The sequence below is a fragment of the Pleurodeles waltl genome, chromosome 5 (assembly GCF_031143425.1).
Source record: "Pleurodeles waltl isolate 20211129_DDA chromosome 5, aPleWal1.hap1.20221129, whole genome shotgun sequence".
Taxonomy (NCBI): domain Eukaryota; kingdom Metazoa; phylum Chordata; class Amphibia; order Caudata; family Salamandridae; genus Pleurodeles; species Pleurodeles waltl.
Genome location: NC_090444.1, coordinates 1,434,932,221 through 1,434,951,978, shown reverse-complemented (window position 1 = coordinate 1,434,951,978; position 19,758 = coordinate 1,434,932,221). Strand labels below are relative to the sequence as shown.

At 42.4% G+C, this 19,758-nt stretch overlaps 1 protein-coding gene across 14 annotated transcripts in view; it reads left to right on the top strand.

Moving 5' to 3' along the window:
• The window catches only part of ADGRB3 (adhesion G protein-coupled receptor B3), a 1,499,072-nt gene that overhangs the window by 344,943 nt on the left and 1,134,371 nt on the right, over positions 1 to 19,758 (top strand). The window lies entirely within an intron of this gene.

Sequence of the window (19,758 nt, the reverse complement as noted above, 5' to 3'; positions counted from 1 at the left end):
AGAGGCCGTTATTGATAGGACGTTATTGGCTTAAGCAATTCAATACTTTAGCATACTTGCTTCTGAGACCTGTGTGCGATCTGAGCTTCACAGGGCCATGTCCCCTTTCATCGTTATCCGCCTGCCATCCTTCCAATGGTGACAACATTGTACCCCGAGTTGGGATTATTAACAGCATTATCTGAAAGAAGAGCATTTATGTATAATGTAAATACACTGTGAATGCTGCTAACGTTCATTGTTTGTAATGAGTAGCTGTTGACTATAGGTACTAACATGTTCATACGTTTGCTGCACATTCCTGCATCTGAACTAAGGCATTAAATACATGCAGTACCTCTTTTGTATCTATAGCACTGAATATTTAACATTGTAAAAACACATTAATAAAAGACTAATAATGCGTTTACATTTAGAATATTAGTAATAATAATAATTGTCATCTCTATTCAGCAAGTGCCGTATTTTTATACATTTTTAAGCATTATTGAGATGAGTGTGGCTACTAAAATTATAAATCATAATCATCATCACCATCGTCATTATTTAGCAAGTGCCGTATTTTTCATACATTTTTCAACATTATTGATTTGAGTGTATCATTATTATTATTATTATTAATAATAATAATAATAATAATCATCACCATCGTCGTTATTTTTCAAGTGCAGTATTGTTTATACATTTTTCAGCATCACCGATATGAGTGTGGCTGTAAACAGAGAGCTGTCTAATTTGAATTCCGGCCTAAAGAGTTGTGAAAGTGTAGGACAGACACATGTCACAGGGGCGTGTTATTTCCCTCCGATTACGTTAGATGCATTGGTAAGTGGCTCTTTTTGACGATCCAGCACTCCGTCGGCCAAGGCCGGTCTCCATCTGCGGCTCTTCCATTGTTGCATTTCCCGCGCAGCTCAGAAGGCATCAAAGAAATGTGTTTCAACTCTAGTATAGCCTTTACCACCAACAACGTTCAGTCAGTAGCCTGTCAATAGGCTGACGAATTGACGGAGGGGGTCTCACAATGTTTGCTTTTAGCAAGTCATATTGCGCACGCAATTATTGTTGGATTTAAAAGATCTCAGGTTCAAATTACCCGGCGGCAAACCGCCGCCAAAGCGTCTCTGCCGAGCAATCACATATTTTTGCAAACCATCTAAAATATGAATGACTCAGAAATGTAGATGTGTTTGCAAATCAGAATGTGTCTGTGGGCAAACGGCAGGCATGGCTGGGTGTGTGCTTTCCAATTTCAGAACCGTGACCCGGTACTCTGAAGCAAGGAATTGTAATCATAAGGTTGGTGCATGCGAATGATCTCTCTCACCTCTAATGCCCTCTAGACTCCGTGGTATCATCCCTTTTCACGGATGAGGAATAATTTTATAAGCTGAGCTCACGCCATTGGGGCATAGCAGAAAAGCTGACCTTATACACACAGGAGCTGTAATGCTTTGAAAAGAAATTATTCCTTTTTTACAAACATTGAGGGCCAGATTTACAAGGCCCTAGCACCTCTTAGCGTGACACTAGCGTCATGTTGTTTCACGTTAATGTGGCGCTAAGGAGGACATTTTCCTTTGACATATTTACAAAGTGCTGCAATGCTTGCATTGCGCCCCCTTGCGCCACATTATGCCTGCGCCAGACATAATGTATGCAAAGGGCGGCGTTCTCCTGGGGGGAGGCACATAAAAATGGCACAGTGAAATTTACAACACTTCATGCGCCATTTTTTACGTCATTTTTAACACCTGCTCAGCAGATGTTAAAATGGCGTACCCATTACTTTCAATAGGCCTCCCTTTACTGGCAGGATTAGGGCTACAATTTATGGCACTAACCCTGCAAAGCACTACAATAGTGTCATAAATTTTGACACTATTGTCCCAAGGTGTGCCTTTACCTTGCTTGCCTGATACACTTGACCACAGTGCTCCTTCTGAATAAGAATGCATGAGCAGAGGTGCAGAATCCATGGCACAGTTACCTTTTCATTCTCCCACCTAGATCACTCCCTCTTACCCCTGAAGCACTAATAAAGGGCAGTCAAGTTAAAAAATCCTCTGCCACTAGGAATGACTAGTCTACTCTTCATATGTTCTTTTCTGAATCCAGGGGCAATGCCTTTCCTTACCCTCCCACCAAGAGAGCACTTTATTGAACTTTGAAGGATTACAAGCCCATTCAGAACTGCCAAAATTGAAATTTATGATAACCTCCAGGCTGAACACAGACCCCTGCTGCAACCCAGACAATTGGCATAGAGGGGTTCATGTCATTTTAGCAGCAATGAGTGGTAACAAGAACATCCTAGCAGGTCTTGATGATAGGCAGATTCAGCAGAGCTACGTAACATTTGTGTGACTAGCTCCAATGGTATGATCTATCCTATGGCACGTAAGCTGTCTAACCTTTTGAGGACGACCTTTGCAAGTTTACCCCTATATGTTTTCCTTGGATTGAAGGGTAAAAAAGAAGAAGAATTTGATCTTGACTGGGAATTTTCGTACTCAGATTTTATTTTAAACTGCAATCATCATTTTGGGGTGCTGTGCCCAACATACCACTGTTCAAATGCAAATATTTATTAACTGTATCTCCATGTTATGGTTAGCTGCCATTGTTTTCTTTGAATTCCACTGTTAGAAAGTGGTTTATTAGTTGGGATAGATGTGAGTTCACCACAAGTAATAAAGTGACAAACATATTGGCTTCAGCTAAAGATTTCAGTAGTTTAAGCCTGAGCATAAACCCTGGTCGCTACGGAACAGAGCAAGCAGACTTAAGTTAGAGAAAATGTGTAAACCATTTAGAAGTAACACATTAGTTAACAATCAAAGGCAATGCAATGAAAATCATTCCAATTAATTCAAATGTAATAATCAAAATGACACAAAAATGACAAAAATCCAAAAGATGGGACCTGCAGTATGAATTATTAAATATTTGAGGGGAATTGGTGCTGAAAAAGCGCAACACTAATGTTAGTCAATGGTTGTAGTCCACCCAAACCTAGGTGCAATTTGAGGCTGACCGTGATGGAGTGCTGGTTGTATATACCAAGTAGACTTGTCGCACAGGAGCCTGCATGTCTAAAAGTTTAAAAAATCAACATCCCATTCTAAAAAGGGAGAGCTGAAATTGTAGCTAATCACCCAAAGATGGGATACATGAAGTTAGCTGGTCCAGCTAATGCTCTAGTGCCTTTGAGGTTTTTAGTTAAAAACCTTTGTAAGTCCCAATAAAGAAAGGGACTTTGTTATTTTTTCAGAAGTATGGCGATCTCTAGGAGGGACAAGCCAGAAATTGAATCCAATGCCATGGATCTATCGTTCTGACTTTTTGAAGCAGGTACCATTGAAGCTCTTGAACTCTCTTGCTAATTTTTTTCAGAGGTTTCCAAACATCTTTTATTGCCTAAACAATAGCAGGAAAACACTTCTAAAGGTCTTGGGGGCACTTAGAGTCTCTCAGAGTGTCAGGCAGAGGCCAACAGCAAAGGCTATCCAAGTTTCAGTTGCCACTGGTCAGCTGGGAATTTCTAGAAGAAGGCCTCTTGGAGCTTGTGTACATATACCCACACAGGAGGTTAGTCAACTGATCCTTGGATTTCACTGGTTTGTCTTGAGTACAAAAAATAGCAGGTATAGTCCTTCAGGGATTCTCTCTGTTCTTCTGCAGGTGAAGAAAGTTTCTCAAGGAGGTGCCTTAGGGTGCCATATTTCTGTCTGTCACCAACTAGTGGGTTGGGTGACTCAGACACTCACTAACCAATGGGTCAAAAGTTAGAAGGGGAAACACTACCCACTTTTTCAGTAGTTCCAGTTTGCTTAATCACATATGTTGGCCCTAGAGGTAATTCACACCTCATTCACATTGCATTTAGTCCAAATACAGGCCTAAAGCTGCTGGAGAGTTAATGCAAATTAGTCTTCAGGAACTTCAGACAGGGTAACGATAACTTTCTAAAGGGTATTTTTCCTTAATATTTGATAAACAGCTGACTTCACCATTGAATTAGATTTGTGATTACTATTTATTATGGTTGTGTATTTATTTTTCTAGGTAGTCCTATTCTCAACATATACTATGAGTATTTAAATCTATACTCTGATTTTCTACATAAAACAGCTAGGTCGGACAAAGTGAAAACAGCGTTCAGAATCATGTCTGTAGGGGCATGGTAGCATTCATTTTCTAGATGTTCTTCCTTTAAATTCCATGCACTGTACTTTGTAGTTTGAAAAACCTACATGGGGTGACATAAATATTTTGAAGGTAAGTTTTTACTTGTCGAAACTCTTGTTTTTGTTTACAGATTGCAATTAAGGTTAAACTGTGGCAGTGAAGCTCCAATGGTAGGCCATGTATTCCATGTTTCCCTTGTCAAGATGCTGCAGTCCAGAGGAGACATTTACTTTTCCATGCCATTGGTGCAGTTTGTACAACATACACTATGATCGTATAGGAAAGGTAAATATGCCAGTGAGAGAATAGTCAATGTCTACATGTTTTATGGTTACAGACTAAGAAAGAAATCAGATACAAAATTAGGGTGTTTTGAACAAAATGGCATTTTCTCACATCCACCTAAATGTATCCCGTTTAATTTATGTGATGGGTCTACCAAGTATCATTTTGTTAAAGTTTCTGGGAAATAATTTGCATAATCCCTGTCCTTGAATGGGGCTCTAGATTTGATCCCCTCAAAAAGTTTGCTAATATGTAATATTGCCTCTGTTCAGGAAGGCCCATGACATATTTATTCACAAATTAGTATATGACTGAACAAGACAGGCAATTAAGGTTGCTATGTAGAAACATAGTTTGATTTTATCACATTTAAAACATAATTATATTCCCAGGCATCACATTTTGCCTTTTATATTTATTTCAAAAGTTGATTGCCCTGTTTTACAAAACAAACTACTGCTCCTGAAATGAATCAAGGCCATTTCTTACTTTTTAAAATAGTAAGTCCATAAAAATAAAGACAAACAGTGACTCTGTAAAACATACATCTCATCCAGGCAAAATACAGGCTGGAGGTTGATGGAGAGTTGATGCAAATTAGTCTTTAGGAACTTCCGACAGTAAAAAAGTAACTTTTTAAAAGTTATTTTTCTTTAATATTTAATAAACATTTGACCTCACCATTGAATTTGATTTGAAATAATTGTTTGTTTATTTTTCCAGATAGTCCCATTGTCAACATATACTATGAGTATTTTAATCTGTATTCTGATTTTCTACATAGGACAGCCGCCCAGCACAGGGAAACAGCTTTCAGGATCTTGTCTCTAGGTGAATGTTAACATTAATTTAGTACATGTCCTTCTTCTAAATTCCATGCACAGTACTTTGTAGGTCGCAAGGCCTAAATGTGGGTGAAATACATATTCTGAAGGGAGGTTTTACCTGTAAAAAGGTTTTTTTTATAGGTTGCAGTGCAGGTTTAAACTGCAGCAGCGAAGCTCCATTGGTAGGCCATGTAGTACATGTTTTCCTTGTCAAGATGTTGCAGGCCAGAGGTGACATTTAACTTTTCATGCCATGGGTGTAATTTCTACAGCATACACTATGGCCTTCTGGGAGAGGTAAATACGCCAGTCAGAGATTAGGCAATTTCTACATGCTTTAAGGTTAGAGGCTAAAAAATAGCAACACAATTCAGATACAAAATGAGGGTGACCTGCAGAAAGGTCTCACAACCACCAAAATGTATCCTGTTTACCTGATTTGATGGGTCTATCAAGTACCATTTGTTAAAGCGTCTGGAAACAAATTTGGATAATTCCTGTCCTTGGATGAGGCTTTAGATTTGGTTCCAAAAAGGTTTGATAAAATGCCATGTTTTTCTGTATTCAGAAAGGCCTATGAAACATGTATTCACAAATTAGTATAAGACAGAATTTGACTGGTTGGCACAAAGGGCCTTATTATGACCTTGTCAGACGGAAAATCCTGAATGCCAAACGCCCGACAGGTAGGATACCGCCAGTGCAGCAGTCTTCCCGCTGGGACCATTACGAGTTTCCCGCTGGGTCAGCGCGTGGAAACAGAGTTTCCGCCTCTGGTCCCGTGGAAAACAACCTACAACATGGTAGGACCATGCTGTAGTGCATAGGGTGCAGCAGCATCCACTGCAATATTCACTGTCTGCTAAGCAAACAGTGAACATTGCGATGGGCTGGCCATGGGGGCCCCTGCACTGCCCATGCCCGTGGGGCACCCTGCACTCCGTCTCTATCAGCCATTTCATGGCAGTGCTACCACCATAAAACCACTGGCGGAGAAGGGAGTAGTAATCCTCAGCGCTGCCCTGGAGGATTAGGACTCTCAGCACCACCAGACCAATGTTAAGTTGTAATCTGGCGATGCTGGTGGTCCGATACACAGCACTACCGCCACAATCGTAACAGACTAACTGCCACCGCGACTTGAGGGACATAGTATGGCTTTAACACATTAAAAAAATAATTATGTTCACATATATAAAGGATCATATTGTGCCTTTTATATTTATTTAAAAACATTGATCAACCTGTTTTACATATCAAATCACTGCTCCAGAAATTATTCAAGGCCATTTATTACTTTTTTGGTTTAAAATATTAAATGCATAAAAAATAAAGAAAAATAACGAATACGTAAAACAAACAATTAAAAATAAAACATTGAGAAAGTGTTCACTGGGAAAGAGTGCACATTCAATACATCACACACAGATAGTCACTTCCCCGTCTTCATGAAAATAGATAACCGTACTTCTACATTTATGTTTTGATCAGACTCGATTGCCAGGGCTCCCTTACTGTCAGAAATGACATGGATGACCTGACAGGGCTAGATAAATACATTTTGTGGCTTTCATGTCAGCCATACCAAAAGCAATGAATATATTTTTGAATGGGTTGATAATACATTTTTTTAAATATACCCAGAAATGTGGCCACGTGTGTCATGGAGTGTTGTGTTTGCAGTGCAGCACTACGCATCTAGGAAATTGTACACCAAGCACCATTATTAATTTAATGCGGGTGATTCAAGTGTTAGATGCGTGTTGCATCATGGCACAGTGGGCAAAATATCACTGCCTGCAAGAAGAAAACATCAGACAACATCAATCTACTTCTTGGAGTTTGCAAGAAGATTCTAGAATGTTTTGAATCTAGTTATGCTGCCACACAGTGTTTAATGGTCATCCTCAAAGTTTATTTGATAAGAAAATGGTCCATTGAAGTAAGAGCTCCTAAAAGATTTTGGACTGGTTCGACCAAAGGATGCGACGATCAACTTCTACAGTACGGTCTATGCCAATCCAGACCAACATGGCTCCACAAAACGGCACAAAACCTTGCAACCCCTGTGCCTTTAGGGTATTGCAAATCGGTGCAGCATTGCAATGGGAACAATGTAGAAAACTCTCCTGTCACAATCAGGCCTCTCGGTATTGTCTATGGTGGAGCAACTGTGTGCAGCACAGTTGTGGTCTGGCTCAAAAATGTTCATGGAATGATCGCTTTACCCTTCTCAATGAATTGATATATCTGGTGCTAGACAATCTTGCCTTGAAGTTATCTGCGCTGTGGGCCGAGACGTTCCTGCGTCTGAGTTCTAAGCAGTGTGGCCAGAGAAGGCTGCACAACTTTTCTGCAGGCCCTTGGGAAGCTGGAGGTGGCGGTGTGCCACCTGTATCTGAGTTGAACAAGACTGATGCTTGGCTGCTGAGGAAGGACCACAAGGCTGGATGAGGCAGTGATGTCCCCATTCAAGCAGCGTACCTCAGGAGAAAAATCATAAGGAATCATTTAGGTGTGAGGGGAAAAAGGAAATGCTGGGTTGCCATGCTTGTGCTGTCCCACAGGTTCAACATGCTGACATGTCGTCATGCTGCCTTTTGCCTTTTTGAGCATTTCGGCATCTTATTTTCTTGTCTACAGCTGGGTTTGTAACCTTTTTGCCCTGTTTGAAGCTGTGAAAATCCTCACACTACCTCACACTTGTGCTACTCGGGGTCCACTGAAACCATATAGCTGCAGGAGGAGGGAGCCTTTTTCTGGCTCTGCTGGACTGTTAGTTTGCTTGTTTTCCTTTGACTTCTGATGAGTAGACTCTTTTATCCTGGATTGATGTTCCCCCAGCTCGGCTCACTTTGCATTTTCGCTCAGCTGTCACTGAGATCAACTCAGCCGGGGGCCAAGTGAGTTTAGAGTTGTGCAGCAGGTCGCCGGTCCAGTGGCCAGGGGTCTGCAGTTACCAAGTGAAGGGCAGGCAAATCAAGTAGTCCTCTCCTCATCGCTTCTCCGCAAGTAGCTTCTTCTTTGTCTCCTTCACACCCCTTGGAGCCCTCGAGCCCTTGAGCCCAAGGATGACTCACCCTTGGTATTTAAGGTATTCGAGGACATGGCTTCTGATGGGAGAATGGCGTTGTGCCCGCAACTGAAGGAGGCATTTGTACATCTATGCCTGGTCAGGGTTTGGACCTCAATTGTGACTTGCAGACCCTTCCCTGTGTCCATTGACCTGTGACATGTGGGTGGAGACAGCAGCTACCTGCAGCTACCTGTCCTAGGCAGGGGCTGGAGGTAAGCGGCCAACTCATTGTCAAGTTACTGTTCATAATAGCACATTTCATAGCATTTCAGGACACAGCTGCTAGAACTACACAATGTGCTTTGCATACTGTGTAATATATGTTGGAACCCATAAACTATCCAACTTATCCAGCTCACCAAGATTCAGGCTATAAATTGTAAGACTTATCAGAGCTGCCTGGAGTTGCTGTCTCCTGTTCTATTAACTACCACAAAATTCACCTGTGGAGTGGTGAAGCATTTGTCTTACCAAACTCCAATCTGCTCTAATTAATGGGGAAACATAAGATCACTATAGCCACCATGGGAGGCACAGGGTCCCACCATAGATGAGTTCGTGAAACGGGCTGTTGGAGTTCTGTCTAAGGAAATAAAGTTGGCAGAGCACTTCCTGTCACTCTCTTCTTCCCCCAAGCCCCTTCCAGCACCCATACTAGCCTTTCACCTACTCAATCAACGAAGCCTACCCTTGACCCAACAGACATTTGCAATGATACATCCTCTGTGATCCCACACCCACCCAATGCACCTCGAGCACAGCCTTCATGTGTTTCATCTCTTTCATCCCCAAGGGATCTACCCACTACATCCAAAAATAAGCCAGTCAAAAGAAAAGGCCCTTCGGTCAGCACAAAATCCAAAAGACGATTTACCAGACCCATGACCACTACTGCTACCATGACACAGGCTCCCGGGGCTGATTTGTTAGCTCCTGATACTGTCTCAAGGTGTCAAAACTATCAGTTGGGTGACCTAAAAAAATTTCCGATAGATTTGTTAACTAGTAAACTTGACCCTATGTATGTCTAATTGAGAGCAATCGAAGAAAAACTATCCAAACTATCCACATCGGCCTTTCCTCCTCCCTTGCCCCAACACATTGGGGCTCTCTGTGTCTGTGCCCACCAACAACCAGAGATAAGGGTTGAGAGGTTGAGGTCCTTCTCGCTGCCACCCCCAGTTCCTCCTGCATCCCATGTAAAGACAGCAGGTCTTGCAGCAGGTCACGCAGCACAGTGCAGCCTGGTCGCCATCCCTGGCAGCTCACCGAAACAACTAGGTCCAAACGTGGAGAGCCAACCCACCTTGACTGCTACAAGTCTGCCCCCTCGAGGGCACACCACAGTAAAGCAGAGCAGCAACTAAAGGCAAGTCATCAAGGGCTCAGTCCAAAGACCCCGAATAGTGACCCCCCCTAAGCTGGGTATTATCCCTTGTCCATACCCATAACTTCCACTAGAATTCACCCCTTACACTCTGGTGTTGAAAAATGTACCAACTCTCCCTAGTTCAAGACATGAGGATTTTTACACATTAAAGAATAAAGTAACTTCCTGGCTCCAAAATACAGCTAGCTGGTGCCTTGATCTACCAGTCGAAATGTTGATGGTCAGAAGAATGAATGGTTGGGCCTTGGCACCAAGGAATTGAAGGGGTATTGAGTGATAATAAATTATAGACCCCGCAGGGGAGTAAAAGCACTTCTACTCATTTAAAAAAATCTGTTACAGCCACCTGGCTGTATCCAGATTGAACCTTTGGGATACTTTTATAAACAATCTATTCTCATTCAGGCCAACAGGGGTGAACCCTTTTCCTGTTCCACCACAATAAGTTCAAAGTTCAACATGCCCACCAAGAATACCTTCGATGCCTTAGCCATCTTAAAAGATTTTGATTGACACCATTTTAAAATGACTGCTGCTTCTGTATCTGTGGAATCTTTTAGTGTTACTTTGAATCCATCTATTAGCTATCTCACTAGTGAACCCTGTGGTTCTCAATCGCCTAGTCATGACTTTAACTGTGATTCTACATCTCAGCCTTGTCCCTCTGGCTATCCCCCACCACTTGGAAAACTCCCTTAGCCTCATCTCCTGGAACATCGCCAGAGCACGCATTAAATGTTGAAACCAAGCTGAAAAGGTCTCATAAGTAAATTTGAAATTTTTTGTTGCCAAGAAACTTCGTCTCTATCTGATTTCTATATTGATGACTTTTTTTGAACCTGTAATCCCATCTAAATTGGACAGAGCTCATGGTGGCCTCGCTAGTTTCTTCTCCGTGACAGTGACTGATTTCAAAGCACAGAAATATTGGTCCTCGCCCTATTTTTTAGTCTCCCTTTTACTACTCCGCTTTGACTTTGACATTCTAATAATATAAATCTACAGGGATCCCATCAGCCAAATGGATGATTTCCTCTTGGATTTTTATAAAAAATCTACATGTACCGTACATATTGCTATGGTTGGAGATTTTAATATTAGCATCTGTAAATTTTCAGCCTCATCTGTGTACGGCATGCACCATAAACAAAATGTAAATGTGACCCATTTTTTCCATTCTGTCTAAGAGGAAGCACTTCATAAAGTTTTAGTGAAGCATGATTTAGCGTTTGTCAAACAATACATGAAATTCTGGTAGTGCTCAAATCCCCACTTTTACAGGACATCATGCAAGCAGAGCTATAGACTACATTTTGTTGTCCTCCAAATGATTGCCCTACTTGACCCACTTTGCAGTTTTAGGGAGCTGTATTAGTGATCATAATCCACTATACATTACACTGGAGTCCCTTATTCAAAAAACAAAACCGCAAAAAAGGAACTTAAGGGTCTAAAAATAAATTGGAGCAAAGTCAATCCTTATCAATTTATCCACACAATAGTCAAAGAGTCTATAGGGTTTATCACAACTTGTTTATCCAATGGCATGGGGCCTGAGGCGATCCCTCCCGCTTTTGAAAATACTTGCAGGTCCATCACAAGAAACCTCGGCCCATATTTATACTTTTTGACGCAAAACTGCGCTAACGCAGTTTTGCGTCAAAAAAATTAGCGCCGGCTAACGCCATTCTGAAGTGCCATGCGGGCGCCGTATTTATTGAATGACGTTAGCCGGCGTTAGCCGCCGTCGTCGTCTGGTGTGCGTTAAAAAAAAACGACGTACACCAGGCAGCGCCGGCGTAGGGGAAAATGGAGCTTGGGCGTCAAGAAATGGGGCAAGTCAGGTTGAGGCAATTTTTGCGCCTCAACCCGATTTGCGCCATTTTTTTTCACTCCCAAACCCCATAGAAATGACTCCTGTCTTAGCAAAGACAGGAGTCATGCCCCCTTGCCCAATGGCCATGCCCAGGGGACTCCTGTCCCCTGGGCATGGTCATTGGGCATAGTGGCATGTAGGGGGTCACAAATCAGGCCCCCCTATGCCACAAAAAAAAAAATATATATATACTTACCTGAACTTACCTTAATGTCCCTGGGATGGGTCCCTCCAGCCTTGGGTGTCCTCCTGGGGTGGGCAAGGGTGACAGGGGGTGTCCCTGGGGGCATGGGAGGGCACCTCTGGGCTCCTTCAGAGCCCACAGGTCCCTTAACGCCTGCCTTTTGCAGGCGCTAAAAAACGGCGCAAAAGCAGCCGTACGTCATTTTTTTTGACCCGCCCTCTCCCGGGCGTGATTTTTGCCCGGGAGTATAAATCCGACGCACATGCCTCGGAGTCGATTTTTTAGACGGGAACGCCTACCTTGCATCTCATTAACGCAAGGTAGGTGTCCACGCTAAAAAATGACGCTAACTCCATGGACTTTGGCGCTAGATGCGTCTAACGCCAAAGTATAAATATGGAGTTAGTTTTGCGTCGAAATTGCGTCAAAAAAAACAACGCAATTCTGGCGCAAACGGAGTATAAATATGCCCCCTCATGCTTAAAGCAGCTCCTAGAGAACCACTACCCTGCCACTGGTTTAATGCAGCATGCTATGCTACCCATAAACAACCGCTGTCCGCCCTGAAGAAATCTCAGTGAGTAGTGTGCGATGTTAAACAGGCTAGAGCGGCCTATAAAGAGGTTCTGGAAAAAAGGAAAAGGGAGGTCAGGTCTAAAGCTTGGAGTAACCTCCAAAAAGTTGAAGAAATGAAGAACAGCTCCAAATTCTGGGAGGTGATCAATAGCTCGTATTTTAAGGATTCTGATGCCCCAAATATAGGTAGTGTCATCGAGGTAGACACCTGGGTGACAAATTTTACCAAAATATTCTCTGTGGGGGTGGAAAGTCTTTCACAGGGTACAACCCCCATTGGTCCATTGCAACCCCAAACCCCCATCACTGTTGATGAAGTCACTAGTGCCATTTCAAAGTGAATATCTGGAAAGGTGCCAGGTCCAGATGGAGCACCTGCTGACATTTTCATGTCCAATACCCACGTGTGGGCCCCTTTACTAACACAGGTCTTTAGGTCAGTAACTCAGGGTCCCATCCCTGACTCATAGAAGGCCACGGTATTAGCCCCAATAATATTTTAAAAAGGGGACAGGTTGTCCCTGTCATGCTACTGTCCGATTTCGCTTATCGATTTCAGTGTAAAAATTTAGGACCGAGTCTTATTGTCCCGCTTAGAATATTGGACATCTGCAAATAATGTATTAAGCAACACCCAGTTTGGCTTCAGACCAGGTCTAAGCACAATTAATCAATTCTTAAACCTTTAGTTAATCTTGGTGAAATATGCAAAGGCAAAGAATGGATCAGTACACCTGGCATTCATTGATTTACAGTGTACTTTTGACCTCCTGAACCATGATAAGCCGTGGGATCTAATGAGTGGGATGGGTGTGGAGCAGTAACTCCTAATACTTGTTCATTGACTACGCCAAGACTTGACACTAAGGCCCATATTTATACTTTTTGACGCAAACCAGCACCAGCGCTGGTTTGCGTCAAAAAGTTTACCGGCGGCTAACGCCATTCCAACGCACCATGCATATAAGGAATGACGTTAGCCGGCGGACTGGTCAGAGTTAAAAAACATGACCAGGCAGCGCCAGCGTAGGGGAAAATGAGGGTGGTGCGTCAAAAAATAGTGCAAGTCAGGTTTGAGGCAAAAATCATGCCTCAAACCGGACTTGCGCCATTTTTTGACGCACAACCCCCATTATAATGACTCCGGTCTTAGTAAAGACAGGAGCCATGCCCCCTTGCCCAATGGCCCTGCCCAGGGGACTTCTGTCCCCTAGGCATGGTCATGGGGCACAGTGGCATGTAGGAGGGCCCAAATTAGGCCCCCCATGCCACTTAAAAAAAAAAATACTTACCTCAACTTACCTGTACTTACCTGGGATGGGTCCCCCCATCCATGGGTGTCCTCCTGGGGTGGGCGAGGATGGCAGGGGGTGTCCCTGGAGGCAGGGAAGGGCACCTCTGGACTCCTTCCATGGTCAGAGACCATGGAAGTGAGCCCAAAGGTCCCTTAACGCCTCCCCTCACCCAGGTGTTAAAAAACGGCGCACATCAGGCTGTGCGCCATTTTTTAAGGCCCGCCCCTCCTGTGCGTCAAAATGATGCAGGTGTCTAAATAAGGCGCACAGTCCTTAAAGTCATTTTTGGGGCGGGAACGCCTACCTTGCATGTCATTAACGTAAGGCAGTTTCCCGCATTCAAAAAATGACGCACACTGAGGAAATTTGACGTCCGCGGGCTCGGGCGTCAAAGTTTAAATATGGTGCACGGTTTGTGTCAAATGTGCGTCAAAATTTTTGAAGCACATTTGGCGCAAAAAGAGTATAAATGGGCCCCTAAGGGTACAATAGGGCCCCTCCGGTGAATGTTCACCATATATTTAATCTTTCATGGGCGTTAGACAGGGATGCATCCTGGTCCCTTTCCTATTCCTTTTGTACATGAATGGGATCAACCGCTTTTTGATGGCGAAAGAGAAGGTTGTGCCGAAGATGGGGAAAAAGACTGTTTCCATTTTGTTGTACACAGACGAGTTGGTGCTGATCACCCGCATGGCAAATTGGTTGGAGACTCTCTTGGACCTCCTATTCCTGGGTTTTATAAGCAACTTGGTCCTTCAAGTTAATTTCTCAAAATCTTTTATTATGACATGTGGTCTACCAAGCACAAAGTCCAAGGCCCATATTTATACTTTTTTAGCGACGCATTTGCCCTGCTTTTTGACGCAAAAGCGGCGCAAGCTTACAAAATACAATTGTATTTTGTATATTTGCGCCGCTTTTGCGTCACAAAATGACCCAAATGCGACGCTAAAGAAGTATAAATATGGGCCCAAGTCTTTTAGAATGGGAGGCCACATTTTAGCAAAGGTAAAGAATTGTAACTACTTAGGAATTCTTTTTAAACAGTCACTCAGCTGGGTACCCCTTGTAACAGCTAGACTTCAATCCTTTTATAGGACTTCAGAAGCCTTATTTAGATTTGTCCGAAAACTGCATCGTAAGCCTGTACCTGAAATGCTGACCCTTTACAAATCCCAATGCATATCAGCAGGAACTGATGGTGCCGGGTTATAGGGTTATAATAAGGCTGGGCCTCTCCAAACTGTGGAAAACAGTTCTATTTGTAGATTATCGGCAGTGCAAGGCAACACAGCTACCTTAATTTGTTACGTGGAAGCTGGGTTGACATATCTGGAAGATCTAATTGACTTGGTGCCGCTATTGCTCTGGATATCAATTTGGGGTACACCTGAAACCGTAGGGAACAGAACCTGCATAATTGACTGTGTGTCGTTAGATAAAGCCACTCAGATCCCATGTTATAATACGTTAAAAACACATTTTACACAATAGGCCTTATAATCTGTACATTATCCCTTTTATGATGAAGCAGGAACATATATTATGCGTCAAAGATTGTTTTCTGCACTGCTTGTCGAAACACAAGCTTAGATTTGGCCCATACCAAAGTTTCAATCATTAGGTATGCCTCCAATCCAACAACACATGGGATGGAGCCATACTTGTGGTGGATTGAGACATTGACTAACAACGCTTAGGTTGGAAACCCTGCATTGCACATTTGCTTTTTCAGTAGTAGGGGTGTGGAGTAGGGGGTCTCCCTCCTTGCGGGTGAAATGGCTTTTCAACACAGAGCACTAGTCACTTTATTTTATTTTGGCAGCCTGTACTCGGAGACAAGATGCTCCTTTTTAGTCCCATTTTTGCGCGAATCGAATTTGAAACTTCTTAATGTAGGGTTATTGTACTTGCAGTCCTTAGATGTGTCATTCCTCCAGATCCGGAAGAGATATGGAACATAATTTATCCTTTACTCTGTGGCTGATTTAGCACTTTATGCACGCATCATTTGTGTTTGGCGCTTTTATGATATTCTGATGCTGTTTGCTGTCTCAGGGGACTGTAATGTTTTAACCTTGCGGTTGTTTTTATCTTTGCATTATGCTTTTATGGCCTCTGGCCAAATAAAGTTTATTTTGACTGAATGGCTGACAATACATAATGTTATGGTACTGAATGTAGTGAAGTTGTTTTACAGACAGATATCAGTACCCTTGAATGTGTACACATTTTACAGTGTTCAAATGAGAAATCATGAGTTTAGAGGCCACGGTCTGACTTTCCTGTCACACATATCACTGAATGGACAGTATAGGAATGCCCCGATTTCCATTTCTTCTTTGCAAGGCACCCCAAGAGCACGTATTATATTTTATTTGATCCTGGAATTCAAAAATGCAGTCGCACTGACGTACGTAAGCGCCTTGATTTGCGGCATAAGTAAATTGCTTTCTGTAATTTAATATTGATGCAAATAGCTACTTTACCGCCCGCTATTCTGTAGGCTGTGAGGGGAAGCAGGCTTACATCATTTTAAAAATTCACAACGAAGAAGGAAGGAGATAATCAAATGGCAGTTTGCTGACTGCAGATTCATGAAATAAAACGTTGGAGCCACTCAGGCTTTTCCTTTTTTGCAGTCTGTATACAGCACACTGATGAATTGTGACAGATTAGCTCACACCCATTCCAGGAGTCAGTTATAACAAGATGCATTCTATAATGAAAGTGCTTTTAATGGGATTTACCGTAATTGGAAGACAAGACTTAATTGCCTTGCACGAGAAGTAATGCTGTGAGTGAGAGCCTTAAGTAGTCTGGGATGTACAAGATTTTATTATTCTTGGTCCGAAGGATTACCAGAAGGAAAGATTGGACCTTGTGAAAGGACAAGAAACAAGCCCGCAGAATGCATAGACGCAGCTGCACCAGGAAGCGTTTCAACCCTGGCCTTGGAACACAATAGCGACAGATGATGGTTTTGTTTAATCTAAATGACTTGATCTATTATGAATGTGAGCAATTACCATCCCGACCTTCATCGACCACAGTGCCAGTGCCCATTAGCTGGCATTGTTGGGTAACATTTTCTGGAGCATAATTTCTTTAAGTTTTGCAGAATCCTTTGTTAAAGCATGACATCTGCAAAAAATTAAATGGAAATTAAGGGAGACGGCAACTTAAGCGAGTACACTATTCATTTTCAATTTCCATTTTCTTTTATAGTTTAGAGTACACATGTCAAAATGCTTTCTTGTACAAAGTCAAAACGTCCAACAGCGCCCTCAAACATTGCTGTATGAACACACTGTACCATCTGCCAGTCTTTAATAAAAGGTGGTATTTAGTCAGAACAGTGCTATCCCAGGTAACCTCAGGCCTCTGTCAGATAGTCACTGCTTTTATTTCCTCCAAATACTGGACTGGGTTACATAAAGTCTCCTTTTATTGTTTAATATGCAGGGTCGAGTGCATAATTCATGCACCTGGTGCATTAATATGATAGTGTTTGGTTTGCATGAGGTGGCATGACTTCTCTTAAAATAACACTTATCCCTTTAGCCTCACTGTCTGACAGAGTTGTTTGACAAAGTTCAGGGTATTAAGATTTGGTTGCAGTTTCCTAATGGTGTACTAAACTGGCCATCATTGGCAGTGATGGGAGGCAAGGTGAGAATTTTTTGTTGTGTTTTTGCTACAGGCACCTTCAGCAGTCATTTATAGACAACCATTTTATACAATATCTTAACATATACATGACTAAAGGGGGCGGGCATCCGGAATAACTAGCACTGAGGGGAGTGCACTGTACACTCTCCTCAGTGCGCATGTGTGTTTGGCCGGCAGTCTCGGGCCGGCCAAACACACATGTGCAGTAGGCTCTCTCCAGCCCAACAACACAGTTGATGGGCTGGAGAGAGCAGTCACAGTCTGCCTGGGAGCGCCCCGGCTGGGCGCTCCCACCCAATCCTGATGCTGCTCTGAGCAGCATCAGGATTGGCCACAGGGCATGCTGGGAGCTTGTGCCTGCAGCAGCGACGGTAGAGGAGCGGCAACGAGAGGAGCGAGGTAAGTTTATTTTTTATTTTGTTTTAAAGTTTATTAAAATCCCCTCATCCCTCGCATGCCGTCCCACCCCCTATAGCCCTTTGCCACCTGCCAGAATCGTTAAAAAATAGTAATATATAATTCCAGTGCTGCCACCACATTGCATCACATTATGTCTAAATGAAATGTGACGAAATGTGTCAGCCGTTTTGAAATGGTGTATTTATAACAAACAATAAACAGTATAACTATAAAAGCCAATTAAAAAACCCACAATGGTTGTTTGACAGCATTTGTTTTGCCAGTGCTTGTACTGTACATGCATTGACATAGCCAATATAATTGACTGCAAATCGAGACAGATGCTTTGTGAGAGCTTGTAGAGAAATAAAACTGTCTGTGCTTTGCATGACACCAGCAAAGCTCTGGAGTGAATTTGCATGCACACAGATGAAATAATAGCAGAAGTCCTAATCCAGTAAGGTTTAAAAAATCTGGTATTGCACAGTCCACTGAGTTGACATAGCGTTAGTGCTGCCAAGCACAATCAAACAAAATCAATGCGTGTTTTTGTTTTTTGTGTCAAGTGACATGACAAGTTACTCTTGAATGCAGTTAAATATATGTGGCTTTTTACAAGGTCAGAGTCGGGAAAAAGTTCAACGAGCCTTTGGAAATGTAAAGTTTCATTAAATCATTGTAGGATTTTCATTTCTAAAACTTAAAAATCTATGTAACCCTTTGTGGTTAGTAGAAAAAGAATAAACCATCTCACCTGCGTTTACAAATCAAAGCGGCCTGTCTCGCTCCAGAGAGCAGACGTTTTACATGATCGCACTCACAGCTGCTATGAACTAATGACTCTGCTTCTCACTGCATTACATATTTAGAATATTTATTCTAAATCATGCACCTCTTTCCCAAAATAAGGTACGAGTATTTTTTGTGAGAAGTAGTAACATAAGTACATTTTGAGTGTTAATTCTGGACTCCAGTAGATATGTGTTAAACATAGGATATTTAGTATTTTAATGGCCTAAAATCAGAAGAAATATCATGTACTAGATATGCACTGTCTCTGTGCTTCTCTGTTGAGTTCGTATGTGTTCGAGTATGTGTGGGTGCATATAGAATAGATATGTGCTTTATGTCAGTAGAACCGCATCCTGCCCATTTATCATTCCCACCTTTGGAGCTTCTTTCATTTATGTATGAACTGTGGTTAAGGACAGGGTTTTTTATGTGGTTGCATTTCATTGCTTCTCTCACAGGATAGAGAAATCTGAGCCCCTATCATTCTTTCACCTTCTCTGAGTTCTGATTCGGGGCAGGTTGCCTGAGATGAGAAAATCCGGATGGAACTTTCATTAACGTCATGGTTAGATGTGTAAGAAAGGTGAATTTACTTGGTGCTGATAGGAATCTATAAAATGCCCAAATCAGAACTGGTGCATTCGTATAAGACACTGGCATCTAAAATACGTTAATGAGTTGAATAATGCATCAGTAATCGTGTTTCTGCCCAAAAGCTTGTCAGTTCGGCTGTAGTTGGCAATGAAGTTGGCAGGCTTTCTCCGGATGAACCCTCACAATCTACTTAGGATCACATTGCCACCTGTCAAGATTAAGACCCACCATTTGCCAGCTGCGAGGAAACCTAATTATAACTCATGGCTATTTGCTAGGGAATCCCCCTTGATGGCCAGTCATTCAGGGTTAAAGGACAACCTGCTTTGCTAGAGGTGCACCCACATTGGGGTATCTTTAAATGCTAGATATGAAACTTTTTCCTCACCACCTGGGGCAACCCACACATGTGACTCAGAAAGTGACTGTATGTTATGGGCTAGACTAGGTGGCTTGGGGTTGTCCCAATATAAGGTCAGTTTTCTGTACAAAGATCAACACCTAGAAGATATGCTGAGTTAAAGTAAATTGAAAAGAAATCGGATTAAATGTCAAATATCAAATACTTCAGACAACGAGAATTTCAAATTATTTTCCG